This window comes from Pteropus vampyrus, unplaced genomic scaffold (genome assembly GCF_000151845.1).
Source record: "Pteropus vampyrus isolate Shadow unplaced genomic scaffold, Pvam_2.0 Scaffold106, whole genome shotgun sequence".
Lineage (NCBI taxonomy): Eukaryota > Metazoa > Chordata > Mammalia > Chiroptera > Pteropodidae > Pteropus > Pteropus vampyrus.
The window spans coordinates 3,343,866-3,351,276 of NW_011888887.1; positions in this window are offsets into that span (position 1 = coordinate 3,343,866).

Sequence of the window (7,411 nt, forward strand, 5' to 3'; positions counted from 1 at the left end):
TAGTCTGGAACTGTTTCTTAGTTTTTCTCTGACTTTCCTGACCTTGAATCTTTGGAATGTTCCTCAACTTGGATTTTTCTGATGTTTCTTCAGTTAGATTCAGGTTAGGCATCCTTAGTGTGAATATCACAGAAGTTCTTCTAAAGGCCTCCTATTAGGTAGCACTGAATTTTAATTTGTCTCATCATTGATAATGTTTGTTCGCTTTGCCAATTTGAATAAGGTGATGTTGGCTAATGTTACCTTTTCCTCCTTTGTAATTAATGTGTTTTGTGAAATACTTTAAAATTATGTAAATATACCATTTTTATCAAATTATTTATTTATTTATTTGTTTGCTTGTTTGTTTATTTATTTATTTATTTATTTATTTATTTATATCTGAATGAATTCATAGTTTCCTAGTTAATGGATTATAGTCTTCCATGATCATTATTTACTTTGATGCGCAAATTATCCCCATTTGGCCAATGAGAGCCCCTTCTAGCCGACTTTCGGAGTCTTTGTGACCTGTCTCCATCATTCTCTGATCACTTCCTTATCTGGCTCAAGATATATTAGGCTCATCTTGTGCTTTTCCTGCCCCAGCCTTAGAATCAGCCATTTTACCAATAAGCCCTCGTTCCTTTTAGTGGACGATGATATTTAGGGACCAAAATCTGGATATTAGGATTATCACTACTCCTAAACACCTTAGTGGACAGAATTAGGCAACGTATGTTTGTATGCACGTAACACATACACACATTTATATCTATATTTATCTATTTATATCTACATTTATATATTTAACTATTTATACTGAAAACCATGACTTCACACTGACGTATCCAATTCCAATCAACACTACAGGGTTCCTCCTAGTTCTCTCCTTCTCCACATTTGTAACTCCCTTTGCTGAAAGTGACAGATCTGGGTTCCATATCATTAATATAGTTATTTATTTTATCAGTCTCCCTGGATGTAGCTGATCTCCCATCACTGCCACCACCACGAACATGCCAGCACTCACATTACTTGAATTCTGGCTCTCTACATTGGGCTGCCCCCACCTGGATGCTGTCCTCCCCAGTTTTGTTTTGATGCTCTCCTCCAGCAGACAACCCCTCACATGCCCCTATCCTTGCCATATGGATCTGATTACCCTGCTTGGTCATTCTCTGCAGGGACACTCTCTATACCTGTTGGGCTCCAATACCCCACATTACGAGTCTCGACCACACCATGCTGAGCTGCCTCTCTATGGAAATGCCTCCTCAACCTGCTCAGATACCGGCACCCACACTGAGCCACCATGGTTCCCTTCATCCCAGCACCCTTCCATGCCTTCTTTACTTTGCCTTCCCTACTGTTTTTAGCACTGAATTGTTTAGGAAGGGAAGAGGAAGAGGCAGGCTTTTAGATTTTTTAAGTAAATTTTTTCGTGCTTTAAAAATTGCTTTGGCACTTGAAATAAGCCATTCTTTTTTATTGAAAAGAGAGAAAGAGAAAGACATTTTGAGAGTTTCCAGGCAATGGTCTGGTCCTCTCTTATGCTTTCTGCTGAGGGCACTGGATGAAGGGATTATGAATATCTTTAAAAGAGCAGTTTCTAGCATATTGGAAGTACTTTTACCCTTAATGGGACAACAGGCCTGGGAACAATCACTGTTGGCCCAGCCTTAGGAGTTCATCAGCTTCATTCCTCAACATCAATTGCACTTCACCGTGGAAATGCTTCACACATACTTCAGAGGGCCTCCTGGCTCATGGGTTTGGCCTCCTTGGCTGCTACCAAACATTCAAAGTACCATTAATACTAGACTTTCACAAACGCTTCCAAAAAATAGAAGAGAAGGGAACACTTCCAAATTCATTTTATGAGGCCTGCATTACCTCAATACCCAAACTGGACAAGAACATCACAAAAAAAGTAAAAATTACAGGTCATATCCCTGATGAACATAAATGCAAAACTCCTCCAAAAAAGATTAGCAACCAAATTTAACAATACAAAAAAGGATCTTACACTATGATCAAATGAGATCTATTCCAGGGATGCAGAGATGATTCAACATTCACAAATCAATTAACATGATGCACCGAATTAACAAAATGCAGGATAAAAATCATAATTATCTCGATAGATACAAAAAAAGTATTTGAAAAATTCTACATCCATTTATGATTTTAAAACTCTCAACAAAGTGGGCATAGAGGAAATGTACCTCAATATAATAAGAGCCACATATGAAAAGCCCACTGCTAGTGTCATACTCAACGGTGAAAAGCTGAAAGCTTTGCTGTTAAGATCAAGAACAAGACAAGGATGTCCACTCTTGCTACTTTTATTCAACACAATATTGAAAGTCCTAGCCACAGCGATTAGGCAAGCAAAGAAATAAAAGACATTCTAAATGGAAAGGAAGAAGTACAACTGTCACTATTTGCAGATGACACTATATGATATACAGAAACCCTGAAGACTCTATCAATAAACTGTTAGAATTAATGAATTCGATAAAGTTGCAGGATCTAAAATTAATATGCAAAAAAACTGTTGTTTTTCTATATGCTAATAACAAACTATCAAGAAGAGAAATTAAGACAACAATCCCATTTACTATTGCATCAAAAAAAATAAAATGCCTAGAAATAAATTTAACCAAGGAGTTGGAAGACCTGTACACTGAAAACTATACAACAATGCTGAAAGAAATAGAAGACACAAATAATTAAAAAGATATTCCATGCTCATGGATTGAAAGAATTAATATTATTTAAATGTTCATATAACCCAAAGCAATCTACGGATTCAATGCAATCCCTATCAAAATTCCAATGACATTTTTGACAGACATAGAACAAACAATCCTAAACCATGAACCCATGGTACGAAACCATGAAAGACATCAAATAGCCACAGCAATCCTGAAAAAGAAGAACAAGTGAAAAGCATCATGCTTCCTGATTTCAAACTATGTCACGAAACTAGAGTAATCAAAATAGCATGGTATTGGCATAAAAACAAACACACAGATCAATAACAGAATAGAGCCCAGAAATAAATCCACACATATATGGTCAATTAATTTATGACGAAGGAGTCAAGAATATACAGTGGAGCAGGAGCAGTCTCTTTAATAAACGGTATTGGCAAAACTGGACAGCCACATGCAAAATATTGAAACTAGACTGCTACCTATACCATACACAAAAATCAACTTAAAATGGATTAAAGGTGTGACTGTAAGACCTGAAACCATGGAAGTTCTAGAAAAAAACATAGATGATAAGGTTCTTGACTCAGTCTTGGTGATGATTTTTTTTTTTTTTTTTTGTATTTGACTCCAAAGAAAACTCAACAAAGTTAAAAACAAATGGGACTATATTTTTGCCTCTGCACAGCAAAGGGAACCATCAACAAAATAAGAAAAAAACTACTGAATGAGAGAAAATATTTGCAAATCATATATCTGATAAAATGGATCTCAAACCCCAGGGTTGCAGATTGGTACTGGTTCGAGGCCTGTTATGAACTGGGCTGCACAACAGGAGGTGAGCAGCGGTGAGCAAATGAAGCTTCATTTGTATTTGCAGTTGCTCCCCAGAGCTAGCATCACCGACTCAGCTCCACCTTAGATTATCAGGCTTTAGATTCCCATAGGAGCACTGGTCCCTGGTGCCAAATAGGTTGGGGACCACTGTGATAAAAGGTTAATAATGTATACCTATAAATAAATATATATATATAGCCCTTGTCTGTATAAACAATTTATTAAAAAATATTATAACTTATGAAACCATGGGTATTATGATTTATCAATCAAGATTTAGAATAATGAGTAAAGATGTACTTACATGTTTGTTTATGGTCCCATTGGTGCATCAGATATTTTATATATATATCAGATATTTTAAACATATATATTTCATATATATATACATATATATTTCATATATCTACACATATACATATAATATATATTATATATATAATCATACAACTCAATAGCAAGAAACAAACAATCCAATTAAAAAATGGGCAGAGGATCTGAATAGACATTTTTCCAAAGGAAACATGAACAACTAATAGATATATGAAAAGATGCTCCAAATCACTAATCATCAGTGAAATGCAAATCAAAACCATGAGATATCCACTCACACCTGTTATAATAGCTATTATCAAAAAGACAAGACATAACAAATGTTGGTGAGGATGTGGAGAAAAGGGAACCCTTGTGCACTGTGGGTGAGATTATAAATTGGTGCAGCCATTATGGAAAACAGTGTGGAGAGTCTTCAAAAAATTAAAAATAGAACTACCACATAATCCAGCAATTCCATTTCTGGGTATTTACCCAAAGACAATGAAAACACTGATTCAGAAATAAATATACATCCCCATATTCATTGCAGGGTTATTTATAATAGCCATGATACAGAAACAACCTGAGTGTCCATTGACGGATGAATGAAGAAAGAAATTGTGGTAGATACATATTATGTAATACTATTCAACCATAAAAAAAGAAGGAAATCTTGCCAGTTGTGACAACATGGATGAATTTGCAGGGCATTATGTGAAGTGAAATAACTTACACATAAAAAGACAAATACTCTATGATCTTGCTTATATGTGGAATCTAAACAACCAACCAACCAAGCTCATAGATACAGAGAACAGATTGGTGGTTGCCAGAGGCAGGGGTGGGGTGGGAGTAGGCAAAATGGGTGAAAGTAGTCAAAAGGTACAAACTTCTAGTTATAAAATAAATAAGTCCTGGGGATGTAATGTATAGCATGGCGACTATTATTGACAATATTGCATTACATATTGGAAAGTTGCTAAGAAAGTAGATTTCTTAAGGGTCCTCATCACAAGGAAAAACATTAGTAACTATATATGGGAATGAATATTAATTAGACTTAATGTGGTAATCATTTCCCAATATATATGAATATTGAGTCATTATGTTATACACCCGCAACTAATATAATGTTATATGTCAATTATCCCTCAATAAAAAATGCAACCTGAATGTTTAAAAAATGGTAACAGCTAACCTTTATTGAGTGCTTACTATTGAGGACATTGAGAGAGTCTTAATAAATAGTACCTCTATTCCCTGATCACATTTTTAAAAAAAACTGAGGAATAAGTCAAAAGAGTGGCAGATAGACCAAAATAGCACCTTTGTTACTGATAAAAGCTGAGATGAGGGAAATGGCTTATTTCTATTGGCAAATGCTGTTCTTCAGAGCCACCTCTAGGGTGTGCAATGTCCTGGGAAATATTTTTGTTGGGCCCTTGTCTATATAAACAATTTTTAAAAAAATATTATAAAAGTCATGGACCCATGTCAGGTATTGTGATTTATCTATCAATCAAGATTTAGAGTAATGAATAAAGATGTACTTACATATTTGTTTATGGTCCCATCAGTGCATGAAAATTTTTCATACTGCCCAGGCACCATTTCTTCCTGTCCAGGTCCAGGAACCTTTGTTCATGTTCCTTATTCTCATATACAATGTTTCTAGATAATTTCATATCTCCCACAGTGAGGAAATGACAGCAACAGCATTATTACTTATGATGCCATGGCCTTGCAGGACCTGTTTGTATTGAAACAATGTAGGTCTTCTCCCATCTGCAGTTCTGTGATTCCATTTATTTAATGCTGGTTACAGTATTACTCCTGACGAGACATCGCCCAAAGTGTTGATGTGAATACCAGCTTCCAGTGACTCTATCAAAGGTCGTTACTGCACTTCACTGATAACCACATAAGCAAGTCTCATCCAGAGTATGCAAGAAAATGTGAACATTAATTCATTTTCTAGATGTTAAATGTATTGTTCTGAATTTTATAACATAAACAGAACAGCATATCTTCCAACTACATCCTCTCTTGAACTTCTTAGGTCATAATCACTGTATTCCTAAAATGTAATCTCTTTCCATGTGAATGGAACCTCCTTCTTCCACAGACCATCAGCAAGGAAGGATGACGGGTAGAGGGAGAATGATTCCTTTAGCACAAGGAATGCCATTCCCTCGTCTAGCACGGTCTAAGACCAACCCATGAGAGCATGATGTCACCATGACTAGAGGCAGCAGAGGACATGGAAAGGGCCTGCTGGTTCTGGAGCAATAGTCTCAAGTGTCCTCAGAGGAGCCGAGCTCAGCCCCTTGAGACCACCTGCTGGGGGTGAGCGACTTCCCTCGGTGCTAGAAGTGGGGTGGAACAGGGTAAAGAACACATACCTGCTGGCCGCCGCCTAAGTGCTCTATCAGGTGGCACTTCAGTGACATGTCCAACCAGTCCCAAGCCTTAGAAGGGAACCTGGAACACTTTGAGGAAGGAACTGCAAGGTGCAGGAGCCCTGTTTGTGGCCAAGGGCTGGGGCAGGTCTAACGGCAGTGCTGCTTTTCTTAATAGTGAACCCTGGAATTAGCGTGACAGGTTGCCATTACAGCAGTGGGCCAGAGCTGGTCTCGGAGAAGCAGAGGCAACGGCTCACTTCCAAGAGAGGAAAAGAAGCTTAGACAAGCATGTGGGTTTACTCACCCTGACTCTGACCGGATTAAGCCACTCCCACGAGTGAGGATGGAGTGAGGCCGGGAGTGTCTCTGCAGTGGAGTTCCCTCCACCTGAAAGGAAACGTGGTGAATGGAGAAGAAGTGTTCCCACCTAAACCTTACTACGAGTCAGAGAGGATTCTAAAGAACTTTAGTGTATTAACTAACTCAATCCTTATAATAACCTTACAAGAGTAGTACCACCTGTCCTTGTTTCATAGAAGAGGCAACAAGAAGGTCAAGTAAGTTGCCAAAGATTCCACAGCTGGTACGTGGGCGGATTTGGGATTTAAGCTCAGCCAGTCTGGTTGATGAAGGAAAGAAGGAGCTAAAAAGTGCAGGAAGGGAGGAAAGAAGAGAGAAGCACAAGAAAAAGCTAGTGCCCAACACCTCTGAAGTAACTGGCAGGATTGAGGGGTTTTTTGTTCCCTTATAACTTGGAGTGTGTAAATATTGCCTCAGCTCCCCTTTTTCCAGGTTCAAGAAAGTCTGCACAGAACAACCCTAAATTTGTATTTCTATTTGAAAGAAAAAATATTCTCCTCAGGTGTAATGAAGCTTATCTTCACTTTCCTAGCCATCATCTCTGACATTAGCAGAGTCACTAGGGAATGCTGTTACTCGATTTGCAAGACAAAATGTTCCCTTCATTGTGATTTTTTTTTTAAACCATTGGGGTTTCCTTCTTTAGGACCATGAAGAAATCACCTGCTCTTAGGGATTATTAATCGGTGTTGTCATCCTTATAAAGCTTAAAATTTCATCCTGTACTTTAATAAAGGGCCTGCTGCAAAGGATGCTCTCAGAAATGCAAAAGCAGGCTAGACTCCAGTCTGAAAAAGA